This window comes from Protopterus annectens, chromosome 9.part0 (assembly GCF_019279795.1).
Source record: "Protopterus annectens isolate FY-2018-M chromosome 9.part0, PAN1.0, whole genome shotgun sequence".
In the NCBI taxonomy this organism is placed as follows: Eukaryota; Metazoa; Chordata; order Ceratodontiformes; family Protopteridae; genus Protopterus; species Protopterus annectens.
This window is the reverse complement of record NC_056743.1, coordinates 1,879,100,703-1,879,116,232: the sequence shown is the minus strand read 5'-3', so window position 1 is coordinate 1,879,116,232 and position 15,530 is coordinate 1,879,100,703.

Here is a 15,530-nt window from a genome sequence, read left to right as displayed (position 1 = left end):
TCAAAAAATTCCACCAGATTTAGTAGGTACAACCGGCCTTTGACAAAGCCAAATTGGGCTGAGTCCAGTCTTTGGAGGTTTCCTATGTCATTATTTATCAGGTCCATGATTATTATTTCCATGGCCTTATATACGACCAGTCAAGCGTATGGATCTGCAATTACCCAGGTCAGTTGATGGTCCTCCTTTGTGCAGAGCAATGACTGTTGCCGTCCTGCATTCTATCAGGGCAAAGCCAGCCTGGAGGTTGTGGTTAAATAGAAATCCCAATGGGCCTGGTAGGTGAGTCTTTAGCTTTAGAGAGTGTAGTGGCATACTGTTTTTAGTGATAATTGGCAGGGTAGTGGTAGAGGGTATTTCTTGGGGGAGAACTGGGAGTAATGGGGAGATGAAATTTGATCTGAATTTATCAGCCAGCAAATTTGCTATATCTTCTTGCTGAGTATAGCTGATGCCATCCAGAACTAATTCCGCACATTGTTGGGTGTTGCCCTTAAGACTGTGAACATAACTGAAAAATGCCTTAGGGTTATCCATAGCTTTGGAGGCTATTTTGTCTCCAAGTCTGCTTTCAGAGTCTTGACTCGTACTCTGATTCAGTTGTTTAGACTAATGAGGGACCTTTTGTTCTATTGGGCATATTCCTCTTACTTTTCACCAGGATATTCTTTCCTTTGTTGTACAACCTATTAATACCAGGGGCCCAGCAGGGTGGCTTGTTTTTGCGGTTTGACCTGGGCTTATTTCAGTCTGGTACTGATGTTTCTATGCAGTTGTTTATATGGTCATACAGGGCATTTATGTATGACTCTGCATAGGTCTTTGTATTTTTTGGGTTTGGGGGAGCTTGAAAACTAGCTATGCCTTCACTTAATAGGTGGTAGTTTGCCTTAGAAAAATTCTTAAAGTTTTGGAATTAGGTGGAGGGACAGTCTAATGTTACCTTTATTTGTGATCTGATCATACCAGTGAAGACATCACACTTGGGAGAGTGCAGCACTCACCCATAGTTGTGAGTACCAGATTTAGAATATTCATACTTCAAGTAGGGGTGTTGCTGCGAATGAAATGCCCTCCTGTATGGCTAGTAAGAATTTTACCAGTGAGCCGTCAGTGCTAGTTCCCTCCAGGGATACCATTCGAGGCTTTTTGTTATTACCATTTTACTGTTTATAGCCATAGAAATTCATAACAATTACATGAAACAGCACCACTGAAACTGTGCTTTCTTATGTTAATGTGTTTGTAGGTGACCTCTAGGCTAAGGACCCCTAGGGCAACTGTTTTAAGCTTGGCCTTGCTTCCCAAATTTATCTAGTAGGTTGATATGCAGGATTTGTTTTATGGGGTATATGTAGACTTGGTCATGGGTGATTAAAGATGTACAGACTGCTCTATCTGTTTGAGTCAAAGGTGTTAGACCAGGAATACATTTTAGATTTCCCATCCACAGGCCCAGCTTACTCTTAACTTGGGTTAAGGAAGAGTTCTGCTTTACTTGGATAGTATGCCTGTTCCTGAGAACAGGTAGAATCTGGGACACATACCTGTTCCTCCATCGTGTCTTATTTATGTTGCCTGTGAGGCTTAGCTCATTAGATCAGATAATTCTGATGTTATTTATTTTGTGGATGTGCAGCAGTTCCATCTAAGTGGGATCAAAGGATGCTTTGCAGGCCAGCCATAGGCAACCACTCAGCACAGTCTGTATGATACTCAATACAGGGACATTGCTTTGAGGCAGTCCACATAGGACATGCTGTTTATGCCCTATATTAATTTTGTGAGGAACCTCCTTGGATAATCCATTTGTTGCATATGCCAGGTCAGGCATACACTGAAGGGGGTGCTGTACTTCATGATTGGCCTGATGAGGGCTGTGTACAACAGAATAATGACATCATCAGACCAAGATGCAATACCCTTGCTTGGAAGTTGAGCAACATAGAATGATTTCCTTACCACCATACATACATGATGGTTGGTGGCCAGGTTGCTCTCTACATGTATTCCCAGATCCCTGATGACTGGGTTTTCTCTTTGGGTTATATTACCAATGTGTCAGTTTCTAAGGATAGCAGTCTTCCTAAAGGATATCATTATGCTTTTACTGATTTTGAGTTTTAAACTATGGGTTTCTTGGAAGAAATTTGTGAGAATTCTTTGATTACAACTAGTTTGCAGTCATCCACAAACCTGGTTAGCCAGAAGCCTTTGACAAGAAGCTCCATAACCAAGCCCTGAGAGAGTCCACTAGTGATTGGCTTCTTTGTGGAGGTAGACTCCACTATCATAACTTCTTGGGCCGTATCTGTGAGCCAGCTGGCTAACCAGTGGGTGACATATGGGTTTATACCTAATTTTATGAGTTTGTCAACAAGACCTACGTGGGATTTTGTGTTGAACGCTTTGACCAGGTCAAGGTAGGCACTATGCACTGTTTTTCCCTTACCCATTGCCTTGGTGACCTTCTCGAAAACGTCCACCAGGCTGAGTATGCATGACCTGACCTCGATGAAACCAAACTGGGTTGCATCCAGTGTCTGAAGATTTCCTATGTCATTGTTTAGAATCTCCATGATAACTATTTCCATGGCTTTGCATTTGAAACTAGTCAGACTTACGTGTCTGTAGTTTCCCAGGTCATTAGACAGCCTGCCCTAGCATAGGGAGATGATAGTTGCAGTCTTCTATTCACATGGCACAAAGCCTGTCTGGAGACTACAGTTCAATAATGATTTTGGTTGTTCTGGTAAGTTATGTTTCTTGCTATTAAGGATGAATGCTGGGACATTATCAGGGCCCATTGATGCAGTGTTCTTGGCCTTGAAGAATGCATTAAGGACCCACCCCTAGTGATATTTTGGGAGTTATTGTTGGGGTATTTTCTGAAAGATGCCTGGGGGAAAGGGGGGAAAGTTGTCCCTAAATTTGTCGGCCAGTAGCTGCTATGTCTTCCAGCTCATTATAGGTAGCTCCATTTACAATTAGTTCAGCACATTGCTGTGTATTGTCCTTGATGTTGAAGATATAACTGAAGAAATCATTGTGATTGTCCTGGGAGGCTGTTTGTACCTCAAAAGAGCTTTGGTAGACTTGATTAGCCCCTAAGTTGCTTGTTTAGATTGATGAGAGATATTCCACCTTGTTGGGCATTGTTCTCCCTATTTTTTGCCAGAATTTCCTTTCTTTTGTTATACATCCTACTGATGTTGGAATTCCACCAGGGTGGCTTGTTTTTTAAGTTTGTCATGTGCTTTTTCTGGGTAGGTTCAGCTGCTCATGCTCATTGCAGCTATTAATCTAATTGTATAGGGTTCCTGTGAACAATTCTGCATAGACAGTGGTGTTCTCAGGGTTTCGGGGGGGTCTTGAAATTGTTCCATTCTGTCACATAATGATAGAATTTTGACTTAGAATAATTCCTAACAGTGCTATAGTTTGCCGGGGTCCCAAATTTTATTTTTATTTCAAAAGAAACATCTTTATGGTCTAACCTGACCAGTGAGGAGATTACATTGGGATTACAGCATTCTCCTATGTTTGTAAGGACCCAGTCAAGGATGTCTGTGCCTCTCGTGGGTGTACAGACTATCTAGTCCAGGGTGTTTGTGTTAACAATATCCAGTAATCTTTGGACTAGCATGTTTGTGGTTTTGTATGATTCCCATTTTATAGTGGGATAATTAATGTGATTCACAAATATGGTATTGGGTTGAATAGGAGTGTCTCCAGAAAATTTAAGAAAGAGCTATAGGTTTCCTGGGTCATAGTGGGGGTGACTGTAGCTTGAAATGGGACTTTCCCTATTGTACTTTGAACATGGAAGAATCTTATGCACATCATTCTGTTTGAATAGTCTTGACGTGTTTGTTTTGATGAAAATTGAGAGACTTCTACCTTTCACTGACTGAAAGACCTAAAACATTGCTGATGCCTGGTTTGCAGATGACTGTGCCATATAGAAATGAAATCTTTCCACTTTTCTCCCTGGCCAATACTGCCCTTTAATTTATTTATGTATTCATTCATTCAATCATTCATTCATTCACATTTCTTAATCAAGTAAGCAAACTGGACCTTGGACCTTTTTCAACCATGATCTGGCCATGTAGGAAATGCAATATTTTACACAAAAAGTAGTAGTGTTTAACCCACACAATTAAGAATATTCAATCCACTTTAACAAAAAAAGAAAAAAAAACTGGTCTGAGACTGAAATTGGTCCAGTGGGATAGGTGCTCTACCCCAGTGAACAAACCATGTAAATAAATAAATATAAATAAGAAAGGTCCAGCTAAGCTACAATCTTTAATGAATAATACCCTAAATCTCCTGGAGTGAAGGCCCATTGGACAGATGCAAATGACCCCTGACAGGCATACCAGTGTTTCAGATAAATGGCTTCTGAATGCCTATAACTTTTCTTTTATAAATTTTTACTGGTGCATTAAGGCCAATAAATCCAAGCCCCAGATTGCTCAAATTAGCACAAACTTTCTGAAAAGCATTGGGAATAGAAATGAAACCAGAAGTAGTCAAAAATATGTCAGCAACAGTAAATCCTAACAAAAACAAATAAAGAATATAAAGAGCAGGAGCAGAAAAAAAGGTTTAGAAAATCCACAATTAAAGTCACAAGTATGGAGAACTCCTGGAATGGCCACATGTTGATTAAGATTTGATGTGTGGTGGTTAAGGAAAGGAGATTTTAAACCCAAAGATAAAAAGCTAATAGTGCCATATCAAGATGGTGTGCTAGATACACATTGGATTACAATGTCTATAGAAAAAGTGGGAGATACAGACAAATACAGCTTCTGTAATACAAAACTAGAAACAGTTATACATATTGTTGCTGACTTCAATTACTCATGGCTGAGGGCCTGTATACTGAAAGGCACAACAATGTTGCAAGACTGTTGCATTGGGGATTGTGTAAGCACCACAACAAACATGTAGCTGACAAGCATGGGAAATGTGAACCATACTGAAAATGAAGAGAAGTTTTGATACATAGGATCATCCAATAACAAACCTTAAGAAAGAAAAGGAAAGAAAACAGATACATTGTAAAGGAAAATAGAACAAATGTGTTGCTAATCAATGAAATAACAGCCAGTGATTATAATATCATATGTACTGACAGAAACAAAGTTACAAAACACCATGGTTTACAAGCAGAAGCTAAAACAAAGTGGGATAAAAGCACTCGAATAATTTAACAGTAGTAGAATCAACAGACCTAATAAAGAATGTTTATGCTAGCTATACATGTATCTCCATATGAAATGAAGGAGGCAATTTTGGGTACATTATTGCTGTTCAGAAGAGCAATTTGGGTTAACATCAAAGACTGAAGCAAAGCTAATTTCTAGTTCTGACTCAGCAATGGGGTCCACTGTTTTCATGATATTAGAAACCCAAAACATTTACAGAAATTAAAAAGTAGGAAAGAAACACAGTGTTTATACATAAAACAGTGGTTTTAACAGCATACCTCTCTTCTGTACAGATTTTCACAGAATGTCCAGATTTTTGCCATATAGTTTTGATCTGTTTTTTTCATAAAATTGTGCTTTTTTTGACAAATTAATGGCAAGTCATTAAAGTCAGAAGACAGAAAATAATGACAGACATTTGAGTTTCAGACTTCATACCTTTCAGAATATTCATGCTAAAGCAAAACCTGTTATTCTATCAACTTTCTAAGTTTGTAAGAGCAATATTTAAAAATTGCCCCTCTTTTTGGGCCTTTGTCTCCCCGTTATTTATGGCTTTGTCCAGATTTCTTGCTCTAAGAGGATGAGAGGTATGTCACAAATAGGTATTCACAATTCTATTTAACATAAAAGACAAATATTATCTCATGCATCATTGTATAAAATACTATAAAATGTATTACACTGAATAAACCAGACAAATGCCATTGCAGTGAATAGATTTAAATGCATCTATTGCACAGAGCTTTAAAAGACAATGTATAAAAGTGCAAAAACATACAAAACACTGTGCACATTAAAAATTAAAACACAAAACATACAATACAAACTTATGAAATATCTATGCCTTTGTTCTCCAATATATGCATGTGGATTACACTAATGATTTTGCAAAAAAAAAAATATTTAAATATAAGGCACTGGTTTTGGGCAGTCATTCTTGGTGGAGTGTATTAAACACTGGAGAACTTCCATTGAGTTTAAGGTTATTCAAGATCACTATTAGTGATTACTAGAGTGAACATTTATTTGATGAATTGGTATATTTATTGAATATAACAGACATTGAAATGATTGAAATTGTTATGAAACATAATGATTCTAAATTAGCCACATTGAAATTTGAAACTGAATGTACTGACAATGAAATTAAGTCTTTTTTATTCTTTACTCTTCTGGTTTACATTACAACTTGACTAAGGCTACTGGGTCTTGCGACCATTAAGCTTTGTCAACATCCAAGCTACACTGTATTTCCCCTTTCAGAGAGGGCCTACTTTTAATTAAAACACCAAAAATGGAACAGACTGTCAAGCATAAGAAGCTTACAAAACTGAAGTGAAATCAGAAGACACATGCAAGGGGGGGCGTGGCCAAGGATGAACACAGGATAGCAGCAGATGTCTTCAGCTCCACCAACTTAACTGCACTGACAGGAAATAATTACTTTAAAATTCAACTAATGAAATAATTTTCTTTCTAAATACGTTTGTAATATCTGTTTCTTGAATAATATCTAAAAAAGAAAGAAAATTTAAATAATTTTCCTGTCAGAAATCACCTTGGAAATTTCTCTTTCATCAACTCTGTTCAAAATGAGTACCAGTAAGGCAAACAGTCAGGATTCCAACACCAGGAAAGAGCTTCAGTCTTTGATATCAACTATTCAGCAATTAACAACCAAAATGGACAAACTTGATACTAAAATTGATAACTTCATAGAAAAAACTACAAAACAAATGGATTTGTTACATCAAGACTTGCAACATCAGAAGACTCAGATTACAGGTATAGAAGAGACTGTTAATGATATGGAGAACGGAATCCAGGAAGAAGAAATTAACATTGAGTTTTTGCTGAAGCAGAGCACACACCTACAATCCAAACTTGATGACCTGGAAAACAGATCTAGACGCAATAATATTAGGATTTTTGGACTGCCAGAAAATATAGAAGGTAACAACATTACTTCCTTTTTAAATACTTGGCTTCCCAAAACTTTAGACTTGTCGGAAGCATTTTCTTTTGGTATTGAAAGAGCCCATAGGTCCTTATCTAATTTTAACTCTAACAAAAAGTATCCTAGATCAGTTATAGTAAGATTTTTATCATCTTATGACAAGGAGATGGTATTAAAATCTGCATGGGCTAAAGCACCTATAAAAATAAATGAGGCAACTGTGCATTTTGACAATGACTATTCTTCCTTGGTAATAACTAAAAGAAAATTTTTTTTTGCCATTAATAAGAGAGCTTAAGAAAGCACAGTTCAAAACTTACCTTTTGTTTCCTGCCAAACTAAAAATCTTTTTACCTGATGGCCCTAGAATTTTTGAAGACTTGGACTCTGCTTTGTTGTATATTAAAAAAAATAAGATATTAGATAAAATAGAAGAAATGGAATGGGCAATTCCTTCGTTAAAGAGGATGGCAACAGGAACTTCTTGGAAGACTTCAGAGAAGCAAAAAAGACTAAAAAACAAATGACATGTTCTATATTTTTTTTTCTATTCTTCTCTCTTAAACTCTTCAAATACAGTTACTGCATCACCAGAAAACCACAAATATTTTAAAGATTTATTCAGAGTTATTTTTCTGTGTGCAAAGAACTGTTTTGTTTCACAAATAGTCAAACTCTCTGAGGAACAAATAACATGCCATGAATCAACTTGTTTCCCTTTGTGATAAAGAGACCTAAGGTTAGTAATTTGATACATTTTCTTTCTCTTCTTGTTTTAAATAATGGCATTCTTTCTAAACTATACATTTAGTGAGGGGTGGGGGAGGATAGGGAGAAAAGTATGATGAAAAATATGGAAAAAGTGAAATAATAACTTATTAGTTCTTTAAAATTATATATGCTGTTTAAACACTGTTGCTAAATATTATACCATGACTTAATTGCTTATATATGATTTCAAATAATTTGTCATGATATAATTGCAAATAATTAGAACTAAAATAGCTGTAAGTAATATGTCTCATGTTTAACTTTATTAATATAAACAGCAAGTAATATATCTTTGTAGATACTCTTTGTAGCTTCCATTTTTTCTTTCTTCTCTCTTTCTTTCTTTCTTTTTTTTTCTCTCCTTCTCTCTTTCTTTCTTATATGTACAGTTATATGTCTCTGATAATACTGATATATGTATATAATAAGATTTATATGAGAAAATGAAATGGGGCATAAAAAATTAGTTGTATAATAGGTTAAATAACTGTAGGCTTGGTTTCACTGTCATAGAGACTGTAATGACCTGTAAAATACTTTGCGAAGGTTTTGCACTGTTTAGATTCATTTGTATTACTAAATGAATGTCAGTCACTTGCTTTTACTAAATTTCCCACCAGAATGTTAAGGGAGACAATTTGGGATGTGGGTTACCTCGTGAATAGTGTCCTCGAGTTGTTTTAAAAGTTTTAACACTCAGAATACACACAGAGAAGCTGAATGCAGTCATTTTGAACTTTGACCCCTGATTTCACACTGACACATCGCAGATTCAAGAAGAACACTGTTTCAGGAAGTAGAACTGCTGTAAATGCGACTTTGTGATGAAAAACGAACTTTATGACATCTAAATGTTAGTTATTCTTTATAACAACTTACTTATTTAAGATGTAATTTATAAAATATGAAAGTTATAATGATTTTAAATGATTCAGTATGCCATAGTAAGCAAGTGAGATATTTTAGAAGGCATAGAAGGTAAAACATATATATATATACATGTTTTTGAAAGCTTACATGACTGCAACATATTAATGTATATAAATACTTATGATTTAAACATATATAATGTTATAAATCATTTGACTTAACTAATTGACAAGCACAAGTATCATTATGATTATATCTTAGAAGAAACTGTCATGTGACATATTTTAAAGATGCAGTTCAGATATATAAAATACAGATGGCTCTCATCATAATGATTTATGTATAACTAGGAATTAACATTGCTGTGCAGTATGATTTGTAAACATATGTATGAGTACAGATATTTTATTTAATTGACAATAATAAGTAAGAAAAGAAAGCTTTGGTGCAAGTAATTTAAAGTTTTTAAAACTGTTAACTGTATCTCTATGGCAGAAAGTATGAATGCCCTATATATGTAATGCCTGAAAAATAATAGCCTAAGTTATTGAATCCGAATGAACATAAGAACTGATTCTTACAATCTTTTAATAAACTAATATATAGATATGCCCCTTTTTTTTCTCTCTCTCTCTCTCTTCTCTGTTCCCATTATCAAGTTTGTTAGAATGCTATTCTGATTATGAGTGTATTATACAAAATAGATGTACATAGTAATATGAGCTGTTTCTAAATGTTCTTATTTGTCTATATGAAGCTGATTTATAAATTGTTTAGCTTTGTCTTACTAGATAATCTAATTAAATGAGGTTAATTTTAGTTAATAATAGTTAGTATTGAATTGATTTGGTGGCAGCTGAGGTACTGCTGCTTAGGATAGGGGGATAACTTGAGTGGTATGTGCTACTCAAAGTTGGAGTTCTTAACTCCAGGCTGGGTGCAATGTTTAATCCTAATATTATTTTCACCTGTTTATTGTTGTTTGTATATAGTTCTGACATCCACATCACATTTTATAAACTCATTGTCACTACAAATAAAAGTGAAACGTATACAAAATCCCATAAGATTTTCAATAAATACAGCTATAATTAATGGTACACATAAAGGAGGAGACATAATATCACTTATTTTGTTAATTATTATTCTGATTATAGGTTTTATATGTTTATAAAAGCTAAATGATTTCTCTAAAAGGAATTTCTTTAAACATTAATGGATTGAATAACCCATGTAAAAGGGCAAGTTTAATGAGATACATTAATTTGCATAGGGCCAACTTAGTATTCCTTCAAGAAACACACCTCCTGAAAAAGGATATTGATAAATTAGCCACTAATAAATATACAGTCTTGGTTAGTTCAGAACCCACACAGAAAAAAAGAGGAGTGGCTATTTTATGGAATAAAAGTATGCCCATACCTAAAACTATTAAGTCTTATAAAGATGATAAAGGAATGTTTTGTATGGTTACAATTCAGATTAATGGAAAGATATATACATTAATCAATGTATATTGGATACCAGGAATTGGCATTAATACAGTGAAACACCATCTTAATAAGATTATATCATTTTCTATAGGAGATATTATTTTAGCAGGTGACTTTAATTGTATCCTACATGAAAAAGATACTACTACTATAGGAAAAAGGAAAATTACATCTAATGCAAAACATTTAAAGGATTTTGTTAATTTATATCATTTGAATGATATTAATAATCAGATTGATTCAAAATCATTACCATACACTTTTTTTTCTAACAGATATAAAACTTATTCAAAAATAGATAGAGTCTTTATTTCTAACCAGATGGTAACAGACTTAATTAATTCTAAAATCATTTTGTGTCCTATATCAGATCATAATTCAATTGTCTTAAGTTTATGATAAAAAGTACTTACAATGTTCAGATCAAAAGAATACCAGCATACTTAACTCAACTAAAATACTATAAAGATTATATACTTTCAGAAGTGCAACATTTCTTAGATTTAAACAATACACCTGAAGTCTCCATTGTTTATGTTTGGGATGCTTTAAAATCATATTTATATGGACAAAGTATCAGATGGTATAATAATAAAAGGAAATCTTGGGACAAGGAATTACTAGATATTCAAAGCAAATTAGACTCATACAAACATAATAATAAAGATAATATTATGGACAAAAAAGTCATTGAAGAAATAAATAAATTAAATGAGAAGTACAAAGAAATCTTAACTCATAAAGTTAAAATAACATTAGAGAAATATAAGTTTTTGTCTTACTCAATAAGTCCCAAATACTTACATAGACTTAAAAATAAAACAAAAAGGTTGAATAAACAAAATCATATCAAAGAAATTTTCTCTCCAAAGAAAAAAAAGAATGTTTCAAGTTTACCAGAAATATTAGATGAATTTAGAAATCACTTTCACAAAATTAATCATAATAACATTAACATGGAGCCTAAAGATAAAATAAAGAAATTTATAACTACAAACATGAACAAAAAATTTAATAAACAGCAGACTAAACTAATGTATAAAAATATTTCATATACAGAGGTTATTACACAAATAAACAAGCTTAAATCAAACAAAGCACCAGGTAATGATGGTATTATACCAGAGATCTATAAAATTCTTCCCAAAAGTACTTATTCATTAATACATAAGGTTTTTATTTCGGCTCAAAATGAGTTAACAACTCCCCCATCTTGGCAATACACATTTATTTCACCAATTTTAAAACCCAATAAAGACCCAACCAGATGCACTTCATATAGACCTATTTCATTACTTAATGTTGACTATAAAATGTTTATGAGTATTTTTGCTGATAGATTAAAGACAATCATCCCAGGCTTAATAGATATAGATCAAACAGGCTTTATTGTAAATAGAAATACTTTTGATAATATAAGGAGAACCTTAACGTTAATTGATTTTGCAAATAGGAAAAAGAAAGATTTAACACTTATTAGTCTCGATATAAGTTCAGCATTTGATTCAGTAAGTTGGGACTATTTGTTTATCTTACTGAAGTGCACAAATTTCTCTGATGCATTTGTAAATCTAATTGAACATCTATATAAAGGAGCATTGGCTTACATTAAGAAAGGAACATATGTTTCACAAAAAATACCCATTTTAAAAGGAACAAAACAAGGGTGTCCACTCTCTCCACTATTATTTACTTTAATAATGGAGCCTTGGGCTAATTTGATCAGAAACAGTACTGATATAGAAGGATTTGGTATAGATGAAAATACAATATCTAAAATTCAACTTTTTGCAGATGATGTTCTAATTACATCAGCAGGTTCTAACTCTTCTATGCAGTCCTTATTTGATAAAATGATGGATTTTAAAAATATCTCTGGTTTAATATTCAATGAAGAAAAACTAAATATTACCAATATAAAAATGTCCTCATTAATGATTTTAACAAATATATACCCATCTCAGGTCAGATAACACTTAGGTATAATATTAACTAAAGATATCAAATCTATTATACATAATAATTATAGTAACTGTCTTCTTAATATACAAAATCTTTTCAATAGCTGGAACAATATGTTTTTTACCATGGAAGAGACTCACAATTATTAAAATGATAGTTTTCCCTAAGATATTTTACTTAATACAATCAATAATACTCCACCTACAAGAATAATTATTAAGAAATTTAATTCACTAATGTTAAATTTCTTATGGGCACCTAATAGACCTAGGATTGCATTAAAGAAACATACTAATAGCTGGTCTCAAGGGGGCATTTCATTTCCAGACTTTAATTTATACACTATATCTTCTATTATAAAAGTTATTACTTTGTTAATAGATCAGTCATATGTTGCAAGATGGAAAGATTACTGGGAACTAATTAGCATTCACTTCATGAAAATCTCTTTAATACATAAAAATATTATTGTAAATAACCCCATGTTATGGTTATTAAAAGAATTTTGTACTTCATCTATTACACCAAGATATATAGTTAGTTACCCATTAAACATTATTATCAGTTATCGTAATTTTATATTCATGCATCCTAAGTATAAGGAATGGAATTTTATTCTATTCCCTATAATGTATACACAAGGTATGCTTTTGTCAACCACCTCTGAAAGAACTCTTTTAGTCACAGAGAATGATCTAAAGTATTGGTATCAGTTGCTGTCTGATAATAAAGTAAAAAAAATAGACTTCTTAAAGCAAGAATTTGATTTGAGAGAAACATGTTGGTTAGAAATTCAGACTTTTAGACAACATCTTATTAATAAAATTGATTTAATGTCTTTAACAGTTAAAGAATCTGTTCCAATACTGATTGATTACTTGATATTAAATTTACAACATAGAGTTTCTGATAAAGGTAAACTCTCATACATACATAAAATTATCAGAGAAGAAACTCATTACAGTTCAGATACCTATTGGAATTATTTCATTTCCATTAATGGTGAATCACCAAAACAACAAGATAAACAATATATATTGGAATCTGCTTATAAAACTACTTCTTCCATTAATTGAAGACTTTTTACTTGGAAATTTTTACATAGATCCTTCTATACACCTTTAATGATGAATAATGATGAATAAAATAAATAATAAAGACAGCTTATGTAAAAGATGTAATGTAGAAATAAATGCTGACTGGGCACATATGTTTTATGACTGTATAAAATTGAAGGAATACTGGAAGTTAATCAATGATTTTTTGCAGGCCCTTTTCACAGATAATTTTATTATTTCTAAATCACTTATATTATTTAACACTCCTGTTCCTAAAAGTGTTAAAAAAGTTAAACTTCCCTTACTATGGTCTATTCTAGCAGTGGCTAGAAAAATAATAACCAGAAATTGGATTTCAGATACCCCTCCTTCATTTAATGAATTTAAAAATGTTATGACTGAAGTGTGCCATATGGAATTGATGACAATAAAATCAAGAACTACTAGGAAAAACATCTTATTATATTATATGGGATACTTTACAAAACCTGTTAAAAATCTTAATTTCATTAGCATGTCATTATAGTTTAATCAATTGATTTGATTTGTAGTGGATGTCTCTGTAAATACTTTGGTTATTTTATTGAATGTTATAACTATTTATATTTTAATTGCTTGTATAAAATTGTTATGATATTTATTTTGTATGTTAAAAACAATAAACTTGTTTAAAAAAAAAAAAAAAAAAAAAAAAAAGAAGACACATGCAAAAGGCACCATATTTAAAGTTTCTCAAAGTGACTAGGGAAGTAGTTCCAGAAGCAGCTAAAAACAACTATTGGCCGAGGAAACTGGTAATAATGAATTACAAGGCATTTCTGAACACGTCAGAACAACTAATGGAGCGAATGCAGCGTTACAGTTCGGAGAAGATTAAGGATAGGAACAGAAAGGAGGGGGTCAATAAGGTCTTTTTCCTGTTACTATCTGGAAGAGGAGCAAATATTTCATATACCAATAGGTGATCAACAGTACCTTTAATATTGGACAGAGTACAAAGGATTAATCCAGATAAAATCAGTTTAGCTTGCAGATGTAGGAGGCTCTTTTTCTGATACCCCCCCCTGTGTGAGGAATAACGGTGCCTTGTTGAAGTTTCAAGTAGTTTATTTAGTTAAGTAGGTAGATGGATCAAGGTAGACCTCAGGACTTAATTGAATACACGGCTTGAAACTTCAAGAAGGCATCTTTATTGGATGGCTAGATAATTAATGTCATATCATAGACAAGTTATAGGTCAGTAAATATACATAGCTGAGGAGTGTTTGTTTTCCTATATACATCCTCCCATCAGCTAAGGCAGTTCCTCTTGCACTTCTTCATGTTACATTAGTGGTGACAACACTGCTGCCAGTGAGTGGGATGCCAGTTGCACTGGAAAGACCCTTGGCCAAGCTATTCCAAGCCTCAGCCTTATACTAAGACCCGGTATATTCCCCCTGCTGTAGCTTCTGCTATAGTGCTATATGAGGAGTGCCACAAAAATCTTGGACTCCCTAATACCCCACCTTTGCACTCTAAATGGCACAGCATCTCAACCTTCTCCAGCCATGTCTGCCCCAGAGAAGCCAGAAATAAGGATTTGATTTGAATTAGCACCCAATTCAGAACTTTAACAGCTTGCACACAAAGATGCACAGCCTTGCTAAATGCATTTGTACAATTGGAAGACAAGGAATGGCTTGACAGACACATTTGCAATGAGTACATAAAGAAGCACAGAAAGCATTGAAATTGCATTGAGATTTGGCCATGTTCAAGGATCAAAATCATGAGAAATACTCTGATGTTAAACCCCAATATACTTTATGGTATTGGTTGCAATCATGGTTTGTTTGAAGAAAGTGGTATGACTTGTGACATATTGGCATGTTGAAAGTTACACATTGTTAAAACTGTGCAGTACCACCTGGGAATCAACCCTAAGAGAAAATAAAGGACAAAATGTTAACCTTTGCTGAGTAACAATCAGTACTACAGGAACATTTTCTTATTTTTTGCTATTTACAGGTATACCAATTTAAGACTGACTGTACACATACTTAAGAGAAACCTATATGTCTAACTTTACTCAGTCATGAGACTGCATTTCTCTGACAGGCATGGATTGTGTTTGTAAATACATCTCAGAGGTGTGCATTTGCATGACCTGAGTAAGACATGAATGGTTAGATGTGATGGTTTTGTATTATAT